The following is a 21,920-nucleotide window of genomic DNA, read 5'->3' on the forward strand; positions in this document are numbered from 1 at the left end:
ACTCCGTGGTCAGACCGTGCGTTTCTCCGAGCCGGTGTGCCTCTGAGACAGGTCTCCAGGCATGCAATAGTATGCACAGATGCTTCAGACACGGGGTGGGGGGCCACGTACGATGGGCTGGCGGCTTCGGGGGTCTGGACGACAACCCAGCTGCATTGGCACATAAACTGCCGGGACATGTGGGCTGAACGAAGAAGGCCTGTGTCGGGGGAGAATCGATACGTGGAAGTACGCTTCCTTCAGGTCGATAGATGCTAACCAATCGTTTGGACGAATGCATGGAAATATGCGTTTGGGCGTCAGCATCTGGAACGGCATTCTGTGAAGTGCACGGTTCAGCGAACGCAGGTCCAGGATCGGTCGCAAGCCACCGCTTTTCTTGGGTACAATAAAGTAAGGGCTGTAAAACACCGACCTCATCTCGGCTGGAGGGACCGGCTCGATCGCGTCCTTCGCCAATAAGACAGCGATCTCCGCACAGGGGAACGTGCGCATCGGCAGCTCTCACCGCAGTGAAACGAACGCCGGAGAATTTGGGGGGACGCCGGGCAAAGTGGATCGCATAGCCGAGACGAATCGTGCGTAAAAGCCAACACGACGGGCTGGGAAGCTGTTCCCACGCCCCCAGATACCGTGCAAGGGGGACTAAAGGCACGATCTGTGTACCCGCGGCGGCGCAACGGAGGTGATCGCCGGTGTGTGTGTATTGGCCGCACCGACAGCAGTGTTGTGTGTGATAACACTCACCTGAGTCCGTTGCTGGGTGGGCGGGTAAGGGAGGCTCTGCTGAAGACACCTCACACCACTCGATGCACCCTCTGGCGAAGGAGGAGGAAGACGATGGGTTATGAGCCCGTAACTGTCTCCTACTGCCTGAAAAGTTGGAGAGCGCGGTGGGGTTATGAGCCCATGCGTCGCTCTCGTTCTCCTCTGATGAGTCGGAGAACGAGGGGGGGTTATGATCCCGCTCGTGTCTCCGGCGCTCATCTGAAGACCTAGAGATGGAAGTTGAATTCGCTCTTTTTGTGAAATTGTGGGTGCCGACTGAAAAGTCGGCGGAACAGAAAATTGAAACAAAAGATTCCCCAACCGGCCCTCCTCCGGTGGGGGGAGTGGTGCCTTAACCATCTCCCGAAGAGCGATCCCCTCCATCTCTAGGTCGCCCGTCTCAGGGCCGCTTCGATCTCCTCTTTCCACTCTTCGAAGCGGGCTGAGCGGGGGGGCGGGCTGCTGACGACCGGTTCCTCGCTTCTTAGAAGAGCCCCGGGGAGGAACGGAGGTGGCCGCCGCAGGATGCCCTCGGCGAGGAGCAGGCTGAGGCGGCGACGTGGACGGGGCAGGCGCAGGATGCTTCCGACGTGGCATGAGCGATGGCCTCAGTCTGCTTCTTGGCCGCGGAGAATTGTTGGGCAAACTCCTCGACCGTTTTGCCGAACAGGCCGGTCTGGGAAAGCGGAGCATTCAGGAGCCGGGTCTTATCAGCATCCTTCATGTCCCCCAGACACAGCCAGAGATGGCGTTCCTGGAGAACTCCGCTGAGTCGTGACCTCCCGCGTGCAGGTCCCTCAGAGCCTTAGCCTGGTGAACCTGCAGCAATGCCATGGCATGCAGGGCAGAGGCTGCCTCCCCACAAGCCTTGTAAGCAGCACCGGTCAGCGCCAAAGACTGCTTACAGGCCCGTGAGGGGAGAGTAGGCTGGTCCCGCCAGGAGGAAGCGACACCGGCCGGACACAACTGCATCGCGACCGGCCGCTCCACTGACGGGATACCAGTGTACCCCTTGGCATCTCCATCCTCGAGAAAGGTGGGGGTGAAGGCTGAAACGGCCAGTTCCGGGTGGAAAACGGGGTTTTCCACGACCGCGTCAGCTCTTCATGCACCTTGGGGAAGAAAGGCACCGGGGGCGAGGACTGAGAAGCCCTGGCACCCCCGAAGAACCAATCATCAAGGCGGGACGGTTCGGGTGGGGGAGGTTTAGTCCACTCCAAGCCGACCGCCTCCGCCGCCCGAGCAAGCATGGCTGCCATCTCGGGGTCGAACGCAGAAGCCGCAACCTGGCCCGAAGGCGGGAGCGGATCCGGATCGACGTCTGAGGCTGACAACCACCCCTCCGACGTTACGGTGGACATCGCGTCGGGTGGAGGCTCGACAGAGCGCGAGGACACCGTAGAACACGGGCCGCTCGTCTCCATCGGGACCTCCGCTGGCAACGGATCAGGGCGCTGGGAGCTACTGGACGAACCAGCAGACCAACCCAGCACCGTTATACGGAGATCATCCTTCGCAAGTCTGGTAGCTGCGCCCTTAGCAGCACCAGACTTGGAAGGCGGGGGCCGTTGCCGGAGGAACAACACCCGTCTCCGCAAATCCGCCATAGTCATGCCCTCGCAGACGGAGCATGAGCTATCACGCAATGCTGCCTCTGCGTGCTGGAGCCCCAGACACGAAAGACAACGCTCGTGGCCATCCCGGGGGGCAATGAACACACCGCATCCAGAAACGGAGCACGGACGGAAATCCATCTTTAAAAAGACGACCCCGACCGTGACACGAATGAGTGGCTGTCTTTAAAAAGACACAAAGCTCAAACGTGCTGCTCTTTCAGGGAAATCACTCTTTTGTGCGAGCTGGTGAAACACACAGGGAGAGGCAAACGCACTCACTCGAACTCAAGTCCTAAAAAAAGAGACAGAGAGAGAGAGAGACAGAGAGAAGGGTGGAGAAAACACTGCGAGCCTCCGCTGAGGTGTCTTTGCCCAACCAACTTCAGCAAGCTGAGATTTTTTCTTTTCCCTCTTTAGAGACAGGATCTACGAAGATCAGTTTAAACAGCTTCTCGAGAGCAGATGTCTGTCGGCTTCGAAGCAATAAAGCTGATTTGGTATTATGCACCTGCGCCTTATATACGCACCTGGCGGGGCGGCGCCGGCATTATGCAAATACCTGCATGCCAAGTTCATTGGCGTTTCTTATAGTTCTCGAAGTAGATAGGTCACCCGCGAAGCGGTTCCCAATTCGTCGGTCACGACGTGACGTCGTAGTGACCGATTGAAAGGGAACTCTCAGCATATACAGGACATTTACTGAGTGTTTGTGTATTCACCGTCCTCTTGTGTGTTTGTGTGTCAGGGCACCGTGTCCAGCTCCTCTTCATGTGTTCAGCTACACAAGCGAGCAGAGCGTGTGGCTGTAGCTCTGATGGAAAGAGGTCGACTCAACACTGGAGATCATGTAGCACTTGTTTTTCCTCCTGATGAGAATGAACGAGAGAGGGGGGGAACCGAATAAATTAGAGATACACGGACTTAAAAAATTTCCATAGATACAGATAGACGATTATTCAATTTAATTCAATTCAATTTTATTTATATAGCGCTTTTCACAATTGTTAATTGTTGCAAAGCAGCTTTACATGATAAGATATAAAGGAGAACACAGAAAATCAATAGATAATATAAGAAGTAGAATATAGCAGCTAAGGTTAAACCGTACAAGCAAGCGTATTAATAATGTAACGTATACAGTAAAGTGCTAAGTTAAGCCAAAGTTGTGTGACTCTCACTGGAACGAAAAAACCCCCTAGGAGAAAACCCGGTGGGAAAAACTCCTAGAAGGACAAAAACCCTCGGGAGAAATTAATATATTTATATATATATATAGATACGGTAGGGATAGGAAGCGGGTAAGCGGATTAACCTGGTTCAGCCGGTGGTCGTTGGTCGCGCATCGGCTAGGCATATTTAGACTGATGTCTGCTGATGCTGATAGTTTGGTGGTTATATTAACTTGCATTAACTAAATTCTAATGCTAAAATTTTCTAAATGTTATTCTTACTGTGTGTTCACACCAGACGCGGAAGAGGCGGCAAAAACGCGCTATTCCTGCGTAGTTTAACGCTTGAACATTTTGAGTTTACTCACTTTATTCGCCCATGAAAGTCGCACGTGAAATTCTAGTCATTTGAGACATTCACGCATAAATTTGTGTAATTGGAGGAGCTTATATAGCTCAAATTGAGTAAACTTACAAGATTGTTCGACCTCCTCACTCACTTTCTTCCGAACAATATCCTTTTAATTCCTGTAAAAGTACGAAGATGTCTCATGTAGCGATGATGATTGTCCTCCATTGTTGTTTTGTTTTTCTGTCTCCGCTCACTTCTATAATCACATCACTGCTAAAGCAAGCTCCTGATTGGTTAACGCGGTGTGAAAATTTGCCAAAGTTAAGATTTTTTATCTCTCACGGATCACGTGGCAACGTTCAATTGCACAGAACATGCCATCTGCGCTTACCGCGACACAGGATGCCTATTCACGCCTTTGCATTGACTTAACATGTAAATCACTTGCGCTTTCCACCTCTTCCACGTCAGGCGTGAACTAGGGATGCACCGAATCCAGGATTCGGATTCGGATTCGGCCGAATACTGGGCTTATTGACCGGGTTCGGGTTCGGCCGAATCCTAAATTATTTCCACCAAACCGAACCCAAGGCATCCGCAACGCTGGTCGACGTCACGGGGCCGATCAATACTCATATCGGGAGCTGACGTGGAGATGAGCTTTTTCTTACGGTGAGCCTTAGGGGCAGACACACCAAAACTTTTAAACACGGCTGAAAACGCCTTGAGGATGCCAAATGCCAGCTGTTTTTCAGCCGAGCGCTTGGTAGCTGTGATGCTTCAGCTGTGAGCCGGTTGGTTGCTGTGGTAATGTCCCGCCCCTCCTCCATTGTAATTGGACGGCCGTGTGAAAACTGACATTGAAGAGCGGAGCTTCTCACTCAAAGTTAAATATAGTTTTTCAGCGAGGAGATGCTTGCTTATTGGAAAAACGAGCGTGTCGCAACGCATCGCTTTCATTATGCATAGGCTTATGGTAATTGTCAAAATAGTTTCCCAACTTGTCATCCTGGCATAATGTACAGTTAAATTTAAATAAAATGAAAAATACACTGCTGTGGACATTGTATAATTCATTAATGTGTTTTACTGTGTTAATGGAATAAGGATGCAAGTAGGATTCGGTATTCGGTTTCGGATTCGGCCGAATCTTAAACGGTGGATTCGGGATTTGTCCGAACCTAAAAAATCTGGATTCGGTGCATCCCTAGTGTGAACACACCATTACTCTAGGTTTAAAGCTCTTGGGTTATATGATAATTCTTCTTCTCCAGGTATTGATCTGCTCGCCACTTTCTATGGTTGTCTGTATGCCTGCTGTGTTCCAGTGACGGTCAGACCTCCTCATCCACAGAACTTGCCACCACACTGCCAACGGTTAAAATGATTGTGAAGGTAACACAGCAGCACACATTACTGTATTTATCATCAGCCAGGATTAGTTAATAAAACATATTTGACCTGTATGTCACCACTGACACAAATCCTAAAGAGCTATACTGTAGTTCGGTTTGATACATTGGTATACATTTTCCAATATTAAAGTTTGTGTAAAGCCATGTCGGGAATTTTTTCTGCACAATTTTTTCTGTATTTGAAGGTCTAAAAGAGATGGCAGCTGTCCCGCGAGTGGGCTTGGTTTCAGCGCAGACAGAGGACACGCCCCCACAGTTTGAGAGCAGAGAATGCAGAGTTGGCCTTTTTATTTCATGTCCAAGTAATAACACATTTTTCTTTGGTGTGAGAAACTGAGAACACATATTTTAATGCTATTTTATGCATTCTGACTTATTAACACAGTTAAAGAGTTGTACTGTAATCCTCATGATAAACATAAGCAAAGTGTCAAAAAAGCAGAGTTTTTTTGGACCAAACTCACATCTCTTTTCTACAAGTTTTGGACATGGGTACCAACATGGGTACCTGTTAGGTATCATTGACCCCCATATTCCTTTTATAGTGAGAGTGAATGATAATGCTTATTAGCATTGTTCTTTCAAGTAGAAGTCACAGGCATCACTGCACGCGACAGCTTTGTTTTATATTAAGACTCAACAATGGCACATAAAACGAAGTTTTTGGATTTAAGGAGAAGTAAGCCAGCATTATGGAAACAATGGATATAGTTTGTTTATCTGGGGTAGCAGCTGCGTTTTGCGTGTGTGTTTGTTTTAACTGCTGGATTTTGTTGAAATGGGCCGTTCCCAACCGGGTCATGAGTCACAGGCGGTAAACTGCATCAAATGTCTGTGTTTTGTTGGAATTCAGGCGCGTAAGTGCTTATAATGTAAACAACACAAATATGTAGTGAATCATAAATTATCCAGAGATAGTGGGATAATGTTTTGTGTGTGTTGCTTGCTTGTGACTCGCTCCTCCCGCTGGACGCCTCCAGGGGGTAGTGTTTATTCTGTCACGATAGATCCGTGACATGTTTTGCATTTGTTCCGATTGTTGTCACCTGGACATTCATTGACTGATTACTTACCTCATTACACCTGTATGTCATTTAGTCTGTCTATTTAAGCCCTTGTTTGTTGTATGTTCACTGCCGGATCATTGTCGCCATTTTTCTTCATCCTGTCTGTTCCTGTTTATTTATTCTGCCCGTTGTTTGGTTCCCGTGTTTGTTTTTGGTTTTGTTAATAAATGTTATTTATTTATTATGAACTTTGCACATGCGTCCTGACTCCTGTTTCCCGGCGTGACAGAATGATCCGGCCGATCAAGGACGCAGCAAGTTCTTGGAGGGGAGCTCCCCTTAAATATTTTTTGAGGGGGAGCAGTGGGAGTCGGGATCCTTCGTCTGCAGGGCCCCGATTTCCAATGGAGCTGGCTGAGAGGAAGCACTCGGAACTCCAGGCTGAGCTCAGAGTTGCCGTGGCCACGCTCGAGTATTTCCACGGGGTGGTCACCGAGACATGAGCCGGTTCCTGCAAGGGTTGAGTCCTCTAAGTTGGTCCTCAAAACGTTTGAGTCTTCTTTGTCGATTCCCCTTATGGTCGAGTCTTCTGGGTTGGTTCCTGTAATATTCGAGTCTCCTGAGTCGGTTCCCATATGGTTGAAATCTACTGAGTCGGTTCCCGTGGGGATCGAGTTTTCTGGGTCGGTTCCGGGACAGTTCGTCACCATCCTCCATTCAGCTCTCGGGACAGCCGCTGCCACACTCGAGTATTCCACGGGGTGGTCGCCGCCGTGCATGAGACTGTCTCTCGGGATGGTCCGAGTTGGTTCCCGGATCGGCCACATTCTCGTCGCCCACCGTGATGGCCGGTTGGGAACGTTTGGTGCGTGCCAGGTTGGCTGCTCCGGTTTTCACCGCATCCGCTCTGGTCTGCTGTTTCTCTCGGTACAGCCACTGCCATGCTCGAGTATTCCACGTGGTGGTCGCCGCCGTGCACGAGACTGTCTCTCGGGATGGTCCGAGTTGGTTCCTGGGTCGGCCACATTCTCGTTGCCCCCTGTGATGGCCGGTTGGGAATGTTTGGTGCGTGCCAGGTTGGCTGCTCCGGTTTTCGCCGGATTCGCTCTGGTCTGCGGTTTCTGCCGGCTCTGCCGGGGCCTCCGGACCCTCCCTACCTCCCTTGGATTCATCCTCCGAGACTTTTGTTTATGTTTCGTGTGGAGTGTCTGGGAGCCACTCCGTTAGGGGGGAGTTATGTCACGATAGATCCGTGACATGTTTTGCATTTGTTTCGATTGTTGTCACCTGGACATTCATTGATTGATTACTTACCTCATTACACCTGTATGTCATTTAGTCTGTCTATTTAAGCCCTTGTTTGTTGTATGTTCACTGCCAGATCATTGTCGCCATTTTTCTCCATCCTGTCTGTTCCTGTTTATTTATTCTGCCCGTTGTTTGGTTCCCGTGTTTGTTTTTGGTTTTATTAATAAATGTTATTTATTTACTTTGAACTTTGCACATGCATCCTGACTCCTGTTTCCTGGCGTGACATTTTTCAAAAACATTCAATAGAGCTGATCTGTCTTTTATAAATATGGTCAAACTGAAGACTCTTCAAATTTAGACATATTAAGGATGTATTACTACTCTATAGGTACTTCAGATTAATATGAGATAAGCAGAAACAGCGTGTGTTATGGATGCTTTAAATATTGGACTTTACACAGACTTTAACTATTTCTCAATAGTTTTAATAATGTAATGTAAGGTCTCTTGGGGTAATTTTCTGTAGATGTCTTTAATGATGACTAATGTAATGTTACGTGGCTGTGTGTGTTTAACAGGTTAGTAAGTCTGTGTGTATTCTGACGACACAAGCAATAATGAAATTACTGAAGTCCAAAGAAGCTGCGGCTGCCGTGGATATTAAATCCTGGCCATTGATACTGGACACGGGTGAGAAAATCTTCTGTCATTTATGCTGCTGTGTCTCACGCCCATTGTGTGTACGAATGTCTTCATGTGTTCAACGAATTTCAGATGATCTGCCAAGAAAGAGAGTTCCTCAGATCTATAAACCGCCCAACCCTGAGACGTTAGCCTACCTGGACTTCAGCGTGTCCACGACGGGAATCCTCGCCGGGGTTAAGGTACCCGCTCAAACCTGTCATCAACCAAGTGACGGTAAAGAAAGTTTTAATGGCAGTTAAACACTACTGTGTGTTTCTCACAGATGTCTCACGCTGCCACCAGTGCCTTGTGTCGCTCTATTAAAGGAATAGTCTACTCATTTTCAATATTAAAATATGTTATTACCTTAACTAAGAACTGTTGAATCATCCCTCTATCATCTGTGTGCGTGCACGTAAGCGCTGGAGCGCGCTGTGACGCTTCGATAGCATTTAGCTTAGCCCCATTCATTCAATGGTACCATTTAGAGATAAAGTTAGAAGTGACCAAACACATCAACGTTCCTCCCATTCAAGACGAGCAGCCACACGAGCAAGCCCGGTGGCACAAAACAAAACATAGCGCTTCTCCAAGCGGATTCAAAAGAGGAACTATATTTTATGGCGTAATAGCACTTTTGGGAGTACTTCGACTCACCTGAAAAGTCCGCTCCCCTTCTCACTCTCATAATGGGAGAGGGAGGGTGTTACTGCGCCGAGTCGAAGTACTCACAAAAGTGCTATTACGCCATAAAATATAGTTACTCTTTTAAATCCGCTTAGAAAAGCGCTATGTTTTATTTTGTACCACCAAACTTGCTCGTATAACTACTCGTCTTAAATAGGAAAAACGTTGATGTGTTTGGTCACTTCTAACTTTATCTCTAAATGGTACCATTGAATGAATGGGGCTAAGCTAAATGCTATCGTAGCGTCGCAGCGCGCTCCAGCGCTTACGTGCACACACACAGATGATAGAGGGATGATTCAACAGTTCTTAGTTAAGGTAATAACATATTTTAATATTGAAAATGAGTAGACTATTCCTTTAAACTTCAGTGTGAGCTGTATCCTTCACGACAGATCGCCATCTGCCTGGATCCTTACTGCGGCCTGGGCTTCGCTCTCTGGTGCCTCTGCAGGTGACGTCACACTCATTGTGTACAGTACAGTATGTGTTGGTTTCTGTCGGAAAGCGATGCAGTAAAATGTAAATGTTGTCTCTGTTGGCAGTGTGTACTCAGGCCATCAGTCCATTCTGGTTCCTCCTCTGGAGTTGGAGAGCAACGCTTCTCTCTGGTTGTCAGCTGTCAGTCAGTATAAAGTGCGAGTGACCTTCTGTTCATACTCTGTCATGGAGATGTGCACCAAAGGACTGGGCTCACAGACCGAAGCCTTGCGGGTCAGTTGTGTACTTTATGTGAATGAGAGGGCTTCAGATTTGTTAGTTCGATTTCACAACTCAGCATTCACGGCATTGTCAAAAGTGGCAAGAGCTCATCTTTTAAAGAAAAAAGTCCATTATACTTTTTTTTACTCAAGGTAGGCCTACCTAATTTGGCAATATACATGATCTACATTGAGTCAGTATTTAAAACATTCTTAAATAAACTGAAAATGCATCCATTTATTTGCCAAAAGTGTTGTGTTGGGGGTGTGTTGCATACTTTTTGCATATACCCTGATATTGCATTAACTGTAACTTTCTCCCTAGTGATGAATAAATTGGATCGGTCTATTTATCCGGTCTAATATTTGTTATATTCAGTTCTTTCTAATTGAGTTTGTAATAGTTTCAGCACATGACATTAACTTATGTTACCTGTATTTGATTTGTTCATCTCTCTCTGTCTCTGCAGTTAAGGAACGTGAATCTGTCGTGTGTAAGTATGGTGGTGGCTGAGGAACGTCCTCGTATCGCTCTCACTCAGTCTTTCTCCAAGATCTTCAAAGATCTGGGTCTGTCCAGCCGCGCTGTCAGCACAACATTTGGCTGTCGGGTCAACGTGGCCATCTGTCTTCAGGTGAGGCAGCTGTTTTTGCGTTACAGCCAATTAAAGAGCAACTATGGTTCGATTTTTTTTTACATTTCTTTTGGTGTGTATTAGTACATGTTAAAGATATGCAAAAACCCCAAAGTAAAAGATGACGCGAGTAAATCAACGTAAATCTCTTTTCTTGGACTACAACAAACACACGGATTGTAGGCAACAGTTTACTTCCTGGGATTGGTGATGTAGAGAGACCGACATTATCATAATTCCTCCACAGCCTGTAAGTTAACTCCTGTTAGCATTGCATTGTGAGCGAATCTTTCAAACATGGTAAGGAGCGTCACTTTTCAAGCTGACGTCAGAGGTATTCAGGCAAATCACAACGTACAGATTAGCTGGCCAATCAGGGACGCTTTTCAGATCGATGAGTTTTGTACAAAATCAAAGCGTTTTTAAGGAAGGCAGGATATTTGGAGCTACAAAAATGTCAGTATGTGGAAAATAATCAGTTTTTTAACCATAAACCACACAAACACATTGTATTATACCAAATACACAAAATAACGTTGTTCTTTAGCAATGAAATAGGTGCACTTTAAATAACCCGTTTTGTAAGATTATAGGTTGTCTTTTTCTTCTCTGGTCATTCACGTGCTTTGATTTTCTTCACCTAATCAACAAAAATCTCTGTCATGCGTGACACAAATATTTGTGGAGCAGTTTCACATCACATTGCTCTTGGTGTAAAGTGTTTGAATGGATGTCTGTGTACCTGTGGTGTGTGTGTGTGTATTAACTGTGTGTATGTCTGTGTGTATTTGTTGTCTTATGCCCTCTCATCAGCCCAACAGACTGGGCACGTTGTCTGAGCAGGTACTGTGACCCAGACAAGACCCTGTGGCATCTGCATGGCCTGACATGATGCTTTTAAGACCTTGCTGTGTCTGTGTGTGCATGAGCACATAAATGCTTCGCTTAAATTAACACCCAACGCTGTTGCTAACCCTAAAGATACAATATGTAATTTTCGCCTCTAGAGGTCACTAAACAACGGCCGCAGGTTGATGATGCTGTGAAATAGTGTGGAATGATGGGAGTTGTAGTCTTGACTGTTGAATCCACCTGACAGGACTCAGAAATCATTTTCGTGGATGATGCATGGACGATGTAATGAAACAAAGTTTTATAATGGTTAGATTACAACGTAAGACCACAGTGTAGCTTGATAGACACTTTGCCCAGCCAACATTGATATGTGGGCCCTACGTGGGTCCCATCTGGGCAGCATGGGTTACATGTGGGCATGGGCTTCACATGGGCAATATATGTGGGTCCCATGTGGGTTTCCCTATGTGGGCCCCATATAGGTTTGCCCATGTGGGATAATAATGTGGGGCCCTTATGGCACCTATGTGGGCAAAATAATTTTATGCTTGAAATACATCTTTATACATTTACAATCTTAAAATAATAACTTTTGGTTGATTGTCACTTTTATACAAAGAGCAAATAATATAACAGATATGATTTGATCAGTATAAAACACTTTAAATAAAAATGCATTATTTTTTACATTTAATTAACATTGATATTTGGGTCCCACGTGGGTCCCATATGGGCAACATGGGTTTCATGTGGCCATGGGCTTAACATGGGCAATATATATGGGTCCCATGTGGGTTGACTATGTGGGTCCCATATAGGTATGCCCATGTTGGATGATAATATGGGACCCATATGGGACCTATGTGGGCAAAATATTTTCATGATTAAAATACATTTTAACTCTTAAAATTATTACAAACTCTTAAAATTATTACTTATGGTTGATAGTCACTTTTATACAAAGAGCAAATAATATCACAGATATGATCTGATCAGTATAAAACATTTTAAATAAAAATGCATTATTGTTTATATTTAATTGTGATATTTATAATGTTTACCTGCCAATTATTAATTTTAATTTGCACAGCTGAGCATGAGTGAAAATAAGAAATGTCAGAAAGTTCATCAGTTTGTTAGTGTGTTTAATTAAAGAAATGATTCAAACATTCTGAAAGGAGTCTGATTAGTGTAGTCAGGTGTTTCATATAAGGAGATCTACTCACTGCTATGACACATTACGCTTGACAAAGTAGTCCTGCTTGAAATGTTTTTAATTGTGATTTTTTTCACATAATATAAACTCATAATTTAAATAATCTTTGCTAAAATAGGCAGACTTTTAAAATTACAACTATAAAGATGAAAAACATTTAAACTACAAGAATTCACACTCAGGCGCAAGGATACAGTTTCTACCAGTCTATGGTTTCTACCGGAGCAGCAGGAGTCTCTCACAACTGTTACACTTGTAATTTATCCTGAGTTGTGTTTGTTTGTAGAAAATGTAATACTTTGGTACAAGTTCACGGACTGCACAGCGATGAATCAAAGCAACATTGGACATTTAATGAGTTCGGCTGTGGATGCTTTGGAAGTTCTTCATAAAACGTTTGAGCAAAGATTAATTGATGATCAGAATTAAGACCATCTCCAGAACAGTGAGCAATATTTGTGTTGTTTTTGAGTCTCAAGAATTTTAATAGTTTGACTTCTTTCTATGCTTATTTTAAGTGTTATGTTAAATTGTTAGTCATTACCTGCATTAGCAGTTTTGAAATGTTGATGATTATTTTAGCATTGAAAGTGATATAAATTGACAATAAAGTATTTTGATATATTGAACCTTTACAGTTTTTTATTTCATTTTTCATATTGCACCTCCTTCATGTTTTGTGATGTTATAGATGAATGAACTGTTGAATATTTATGCTGAAAACTGATATTTACCGAACTGAAATGATGTTGCTTTTATCGGTTTTCAATTTTAAACAAATATATTATTTAAGTAAATTACAATTAAGCATTAAAAGTATAGTTATTACATAATTGGGGACCAGTCCAGTACCCATTAAAAACCCATACTGGGACCTGGTAAATAATGTGGGCTTCATTAGGTGGGGCCAATATGGGCCCCATGTGTGTTGCCCAGCTGGGCCCCACATAAGCCCCACTCAGTTTCTATATCAAATTCATGTGGGCAACCCAGGTGGGGCCACCATGGAACCCCCGGACAAAACTAACTGGGCCCCATCTGGGCAGCCCATATGGGGCCCACTCACCAGCCCATATCCATCCCTTATGGGCCCCACATGGGTGTGTTGACAGGGTGAGGACTGCTGCATATAGCGCTGTGCAGATCGATTAGCATGACATCATGAGAGGGACACAACCGTACCGCTTTTGAAGTTCTTCAGGGTTACCTGTAAATGACAGTCAAGTGTGTTAGAGAAGGGTTCGAAGGAAGATCATAAGGATCCCTACCGTAGACAATGAATATCTGAAGAGTGAAGTTCAGACAGTAATGTAACTACTCCCCCAGAAGCACTCTTTCTCTTTGACCAATCCGAGCTCTGGCACACTTTCATCCCCATCGTAATGTTAAGTCTATTCAAATTTGTTTGGTGCACAATGACACACAGCCCTCTCACATGCCTATCATATTGCTTAGTTGGTCTGTTACGTGTGCAGCTCGGACATTCACGTAACCCTGCTGCGTGCATCAGATGGTTTTTATGAAGGCAGATGAAGGTCAGCGTTCACGCAATTGACGTCTCTCCTTTAAAACCAAGCTCTGGCGGGATTTACGATCACAAGAACACCTCTGCAAGCCGGCCAGGGCGCGATTAACCAAACCGATCACACTAGTCAAAAACAAACCAGGCTTTGGGGTTCAAACAAGCTTGTGCGTGGTTTGGTTAGGATCATGTGAGCGCGCTCCTAGTGAACTGTGGCTCATTTGTTTGCTCACAGCTCTTTTGTCGAGATTATGAGGTCTTTGCTGTGTATAGTTAATTGACACCCTCGGTCAATACGAGTAAAGAAGGCTGTGAATAAATGTCTTTATTGTTTAACATTTTGATCTTTTGTTAAAAATATAATGCTTTCATTGAAAACAAACCATTGTAAATTTAACAGAGTTTTATGAAATACAAATATCTTTGTTAAATTTGCGTGTGGCACATTTTTGTTCCCTTTACATTGAATAACCGATTATTTTGCTAAGATAACATCTCTGAGTCTTCTCCTATAATGGTGATGAAGATGTAGGAGAATAGCATGACAAGATGACATGATGATTCCTTCATACAGAAGATCTCTACAGATCTTTACTACTTTACTGCACAGGTTAATCAAAAGATGAAACAATTAAGACATTTCTGGAGGAAGGTGAAGGCTTTTATTTTGAAACCCTTTCAAATAACTTGTGGTAACTTTAAAGATCCAGTTAACATCAGCAATTCTACAACTGCATATAACAGTGTGTACAGTCAGTGTCTTACAAAAGTAAGTACACCCCTCACAATTCAGCAACTATTTTAGTATATCTTCTTAAGAGACAATACTATAAAAATGACATTTTTATATATTTTAAAGTAGTCAATGCAGTATAGATTTACTGTCCTCTGAAAATAACTTAACATACAGCCATTGGTTCTCATTCATGAAACATTTGTAAAGTAAATATGTGAGTGATTTTTGCATAAAGAGACCTTTCCGAAAACTCTCCTCCTGATTCTCAAAAACTTCGCAAACGTCAGATTTGATAGTGAAATGTTTGTATGTTAATGAATTACAATAATTTGTAAAGAGGGCGCCCATGCACGCTCAATCACAATTAGCATAATCCCTGCCTATGCACTACAGCTACGCAAATTACGTATCTAGGAATGCTGTGATCCTCTGGGGCCGGTTGCACCAGCTGTGCGTAAATTACAACGTAGCTTAGTTACGACGTAAATGGCACTAAGTTACAACTTACGCACTACTAAATGTTTTTGCGTTGCACCATTAAACTTAGATTAAACGTAACAATACGTTGTAACTAAATATTTACGGAAGCCTCTGTCCATGAATAACGATTGGAATAAGATGTCAGACAGATTATATTACATCGATGAGCTTGTTTAATTAAGAAGAGCTGCGAATTCGTCAACGACTTTTCAAGAACTGTTTAATTTTCTGTGTATCCATCAATTACAATAAAATGTAAAATTTCTTCCTGTTTATTTTCTCCTCCATGTGTGGGATAGAGATTTTCAATTAAAAGTGTAATGTTTTGAGTTTGATAACGTTTGCTTTTACGTCTTTTTTAACTTTCAGTTTAGGCGAGTCAAGAATGAGTTTGAAATTACGTACTGTTCAGATTATTTCCTGTTTACCCATTATAAGGCTTGTGATTGGGTTAAGAATAATTGACGTCATTCTATGCGACAACGCATTACTTTACAGAGAGCTTACGACCTACTAGCTACGTTGTGCCTTGAGAACAAATGGTGCAACCGAATTAAGTAAAGAGTTAGTTATAAACTAGCTAGTAGTTACTAAGCCTCTAGTTTGGACTTTACGTCCCAGTTTAAGTAAGAACTTACGAACGACTGGTGCAACCCTACCCTGGACTCCATTCTCTGGTTTGGCTACATTATATTTCATAAATGCATAAGAGGCTAATAGGCTACTTGCATAACAATAAATTAATCATTTAAACTGTGTCCCCCAAAAGCGTTTTAAGCAAGCTGAAGTAATACCTGGTGCTCTTCTGAAAACAACCAGCATGATGGGGGTGCTTGAAAGCGTTTTGAAGTATGAAGTTTGACGGTTGGTCAATGTAGTGTTTGTCCCGTCCCTCATCTACTGTGATTGGATGGCTGTGTAAAAAAGGACAGTGACGAGCTCTGTGTTTTTCCCAAAGTATAAATAAAGACAGCAGCGTAAAATAACTTGTAACATGTCATTATGATACATAGTTTTAGTTTGTCTAAATGAATACAGAAAGTTTGAATGTTTTAGGCACCATTTGCACGTGGTTGGGAGCAGGTTTACATTTCTTTCATACAAACTAACATTTTGAAAATATGAACATTTTCATGAATTTGACAATTTACGCCAGATGGACTGATACGCAAAAATTCGTTCTGCTTGTGTTTCATGAATGAGGCCCAATATTGTCAAAATAGCTGGCAACAAAAGGATGTACACCCTAAGTGATAATGGATTTATATTGTTTATGTTGCCCATGCCCTATTTATCATCTTCATGTTTTTATACGCTTGACAGGACCATACAATTGCATATCTTGTATTAGAGCTGTTCAAATTTGACAATAATGGCTGTATGTTATTTTGAGAGGACAGTAAATTTAAACTGTAAATCTATTCAAGTAGCACATTCACTACTCTAAGCTATATCCAAATTTAATTTCTGTAGTGTTGTCTCTTGAGAAGTTATATTAAAATAGTCAAACATCCTCCTCCAGGTTAACTCACAACATCTCAATTTGAATAAAAATGTTTGCCCTGATGGTTGAAATGAATGCTTCTGTTATTTTATAGTCACTTTCCACTGTGTAAAGTTCAACAAACACTTTGTCACACATTACAGTTATATTTCTTAATGAAACAATAAAGACATTTTTTCCCAGGTTTCTTTCCTCGTATCTACTCCATGTGTTAATATTAATGGAGTAGACAGTATTTGTGCAGTGTTGTTGATGTGTATCATTGCATTATACTGTACTGCTGTAATGGCTTGTGCTTGGCTTCAGACTGTTAAGGCAACGCTTTATGCTGCTGTGTATACTGAGTGAAGTCTGTCATCATTTACTCACTGAGATTGTGTTGAATGTTATACTGCTGAAATATCTGCCAGGGTTTATAAATGAATAATGACAAAATGTTCATGTAGATTGATCTGTCTCTTTAAGAGTTGTAACATTTGTTTCAGTTATCTGTCACATTATTTGCTTGTGTCCGATCATATCCATACATTCATGAACAGAACTCGTATATAATGATTAAAATCTACCTTTCTCACAACATTAACAGTATTATTACAGGAAAGGTCGGTCTACAAAAGTTTTTGTTATATAGTTCCTATAGTTTAAAAAATTGAGTGTTTGGATGCCTGTTTTTGACTTAAGATGGTGTGAGTCTGTCAGGTGATGTTTCTCAAAAGGGCAGATGTTACACCCACAAATACTGCACAGTGTTACTGATCTTACCTGTGATAGATCTGAAATGAGTCAATCATTAATTAAAGCTGTTTTCAGTCATCTCTTTACTCTTTATTTATTTATAGGGCACTTCTGGTCCAGACCCAACCACAGTATATCTGGACATGAGAGCCCTCCGTCATGACAGGTAATAAAATAAACAAACACGCACACACCGTTGTTCCTGATATAGCAAACTGACCCTGACACACTTTTTGCTCATGATCTTGGAAAACTAACATTACTCCAATGTTGACTTTGGTCTTGTTGTTTTTACCTGTCGCGTTGTCGTTTTAAATCTCTTTTTCGCTTCCTTGGCGACTTGTTTTAATGTCTTCGAGAATAGGTCTTGAACAGGCTTTCAAATCAAAGCATTAGATCGCGGGTTCATCACGCTGTGCGGCTGTTGTTTAATACGAAGGCTTTCAGTCTACACTGGTCGCATATGCAGGCTGCATACGTCATCAAGCCTGGTTTATTTAAATTAACTAAGTATTACATTCGCAAGTCATAAGCATATTACATCAATTTACAATTAACTAAGAATAAATGTCAGCTTTATAATTGTTAATATTTTGAAATAAGACTGTCTTGATGACGTATGCCGCCTACACATGAGGCTTCAGCTTCAGTTGTGATGCGGCCAGTGTGAGTGTAGTCTGAAAGTGCAAAAGGCGGAGCTTGAATTTCAGGAATGTCCCTCATCGGCGAATGTTTTTCAAAGATGGAGGCACAAAGCCAGTCGAGCGACTCGCCCGTATGTATTTTAAATAGCAGATTCTACACTTACGAGAATACTTTGATTAGTAGGTGGAAGTAATTACACATGAAAGAGCACATACTTTTGAAAGAACACATGGGTTTTTGCTAAGATTTAACTCAAAAAACTACACAGTGGAGCTTTAACAAATTAGTTTATTGCATTCTTTGGCACCTTTAATGAGAAAAATGAATGTAAATAATATTTGATCTTTTTATTGATGTTATTTAGGGTTCGATTAGTTGAGAGAGGCTCACCACACAGTTTACCACTGATGGAGTCTGGAAAGGTGAAAAACCCCACCTTTTGTTTGTTTATTGATTCTGTGCAGTCCAAATGTTTTTATTATATGGAAGACATTAATACTGTATGTATGTATCTGTTTCTCAATGACAGATTTTGCCGGGGGTGAAGGTTGTCATTGCCAACACAGAGACCAAAGGACCTTTAGGAGATTCTCACCTGGGTGAAGTAAGTGTTCCTCTGAAAAGAAACAACTGTATTTATGTACCTTGTTGTGTTGTGAGATAATGAAACTGTGTGTGTGTGAATGTTGAAACAGATTTGGGTGAGCAGCCCCCATAATGCATCAGGATATTACACAGTTTACGGTGAAGAAGCTTTACACGCAGATCACTTCAGCACCAGACTAAGCTTCGGTGACACACAGACGGTTTGGGCTCGTACCGGATATCTGGGCTTCTTACGCCGCACTGAACTCACCGATGCCTGCGGAGGTAACATCACGCACATCACACACCACTGTCCTGTCTTTGAAGAACAATTCAATTTGTGCAATTGTGATGTTTACTCATATTGAATGATAAAGCAGTTCAGTTGACTTGAGCACCCTTTTCTAGAGCGTCACGATGCGCTGTATGTGATCGGATCTCTGGATGAGACTCTGGAGCTGAGAGGAATGAGATATCATCCCATCGACATTGAAACGTCTGTGATACGAGCACACAAGAGCATTGCAGAGTGGTAAGCAATAGAGTCACATCTTCTCTTTACTTAATATCTTCATAACCGCCAAAGAGCTTTAAATATTTAATCTTTTTGGGCGGCAGTGGCATGTAGTTTGTCTACAAACCGGAAGGTTGGTGGTTCAATCCCCGGCTTCACCGGACCAATTGTCGAGGTGTCCTTGAGCAAGACACCTAACCCCAGCTGCTCCCGACGAGCTGGCTGGCGCCTTGCATGACTGACTCCGCCGTTGGTGTATGAATGTGTGAGTGAATGGGTGAATGTGAGGCAATATTGTAAAGCGCTTTGGATGGCCATAGGTCTGTTAAAAGCGCTATATAAATGCAGTCCATTTACCATTTAATCATCTTTATACTTAAGGGATTACTCCACTTTCATAAAAGATCCTGATAATTTACTCACCCCCATGTTTTCTAAGATGTTGATGTCTTTCTTTGTTCAGTCAAGTTTTTTGAGGAAAACATTCCAGGATTTTTCTCCATATAGTGAACTATAGTGGACCTCAACAGTTTACAGTTTCAATGCTGCTTCAAAGGGCTCTAAACGATCCTAATGAGGCATTAGGGTCTTATCTAGCAAAACGGAGGGGTTACTTGAGTGTAACCTAGTTCCCTGAAAAAGCTATACTCGATGCTGCGCTGCTAAGCGCTATGGGGAAACGTCTTTATTGTTGACCAGCTGAATATAGTGTGCAAAAACGTCAATGGAATTGACCCAGAGGTATATAGCCTCGGTTGATGACGACATCACAGCGCACCCGATGCGAGGCTATAAAATAGATGAGCACCAGCTGTGTCATCAGATCTTTTGTTTGAAGACCAGTCCTGGGACACTGTACGGCAAGACAGCGCAGCATCTCGTTCCGCTTTTTCAGGGAACAGGGTTGGACTCAGGTAATCCCTCCGTTCCCTATTAAAGGCTATACCCCATGCTGGGCTGCTAAATGCTATGGGGAACAACAAGGTTTAAACAGCAGCTTGAGATGTTGACTCGAGGACATGAGATCCTGGAGTGACATGAGCATCCAAGCTATAAAATCTTATGAATATATGCGGAGAGGACCAACCCGCCGCATCACAAACGCTCTGCAAGGAGGCCCCTTTTACTAAAGCGGTAGAAGAGGCTACTCCCCTGGTGGAGTGAGCTCTCAGACCTGCTGGCGAGACTTGACCGCACGCCTCATAGGCAAGAGCAATGGCATCCCTAACCCAATGTGATATGGACTGCCTGGGGGCGCAGCACCTCTGTTGCGGCCCCCAAACAGACAAACAATCGCTCTGACTTACGCCACTGGCTAGTGTGGTGGACATAAGTCTGAAGAGCACGGACTGGACACAATCTGTGGTATAACTCCTGCTCCTGCGTGGTGAACGGTGGAGGGCAGAAAATCTCAAGAATGACCGGATGTGCAGTTGAAAAGGGAACCTTAGGCAGGTAATCAGAATAAGGATGCAAAATCACCTTCAATATTCCTGGGGCAAAATCTAGACAGGATGGCGAGACCGCCAGAGCCTGCATATCCCTAATTCTTTTTAAAGAAGTTATCGCCATTAGAAAAACCATCTTTAGTGTCAGAGGTCTATCAGACGCTGACTCTAGAGGTTCAAAGGTGGTCTGAACCAGACCCTCAAGGACCATAGCTAGTAGGGCTGAAACGCTTCATCGAGTTACTCGATTAACTCGTTTCAAAAAATTCCTTGAGGCAAAAATTCTGCCTCGAAGCCTCGTTAAATTCCTATGACGTGCACTGCATGCGCCGAGATCTGATTCACACAGACCGTTGTTCAATGTTCAGGAAGCACATCATAGCACGTGGTATATTTTGAATTTAGTTGGCGCGATGGCGGAGAGCGAATATGTCCATAAACGCCAGAGAGAGAACGTCTAAAGTTTGGGATCATTACATTATCATTACATTCAGCATCTGAACTGAAAACATCCACTGCTGTTTTAACAAGCGTCGATGAAACAAGGTAAACGTAGCTTCCGCTGACTTTAATCCCATACTGTATTTGTAGCGATGTCGTTATGCGGTTTGACTAGATATGATGTTTAGCTTTGATGTTTTCGTATTCACATTCAATTGCAGGAGAGTATAGCTTAAAAAAGAACCCCTTCACACACACGCATGCACTTTACAGGTGTGTGTACCAAAAAACGGCACCACAGTGCAATCATATATGGGCAACTTGTAATCTGACATATTTTGTTCAATAATAATAATATCTGTCTTATTGGAGTTTAGCATAAGGAAGTTATTCTCTCTCACGCGAGTAAGACCGATCGCGCAATGAATCACATATGCTTAAAAGTTTATGTAGCCACGCAACAATAATTTCAGCTGCATGCATTCACTGTAAACAGCGGGACGTGATGTGGTGATTTTTCGAACGGATTCTTAACCTAAAATGCACCACAATGCAAGTGATGCAAACCAAATGCAGCGTTCTATTGAAAATGAATGTATGTATTTCTGCAGTACCAAAATGCAATGAAGCAACTGAACATCTGACTGGGATGTCACTCTTCCTCACGCACAGAACGCATGCACACACACATACAAACACAGGTGCACGTGCACGCACACACACAGGTTGTTACCATAGCAAATAGGCTCACCCCAGAAATGATATATTATTTGGTAGCCTAATGGTAAACGCTGCAGGTGTAGAAATGTACATAAACCAGATATTTACTTTGATGTCAGGGCTAGATTACAGCATGAAACCTGTTGTGCATATTAATAAATTAAAGTGCTTAATTGTTGGTACTGGCACTTATAAACACCAAATGGGTAAAAATGTAAATAAATAGGCTTATTT

At 43.2% G+C, this 21,920-nt stretch overlaps 1 pseudogene; it reads left to right on the plus strand.

The window, feature by feature from the left end:
* Positions 1–177: 177 nt before the first annotated feature.
* Positions 178–21,920, plus strand: part of LOC141350217 (disco-interacting protein 2 homolog A-like) — a 28,120-nt pseudogene continuing 6,377 nt past the window's right edge.

Source organism: Misgurnus anguillicaudatus, chromosome 17 (assembly GCF_027580225.2).
Source record: "Misgurnus anguillicaudatus chromosome 17, ASM2758022v2, whole genome shotgun sequence".
NCBI lineage: Eukaryota > Metazoa > Chordata > Actinopteri > Cypriniformes > Cobitidae > Misgurnus > Misgurnus anguillicaudatus.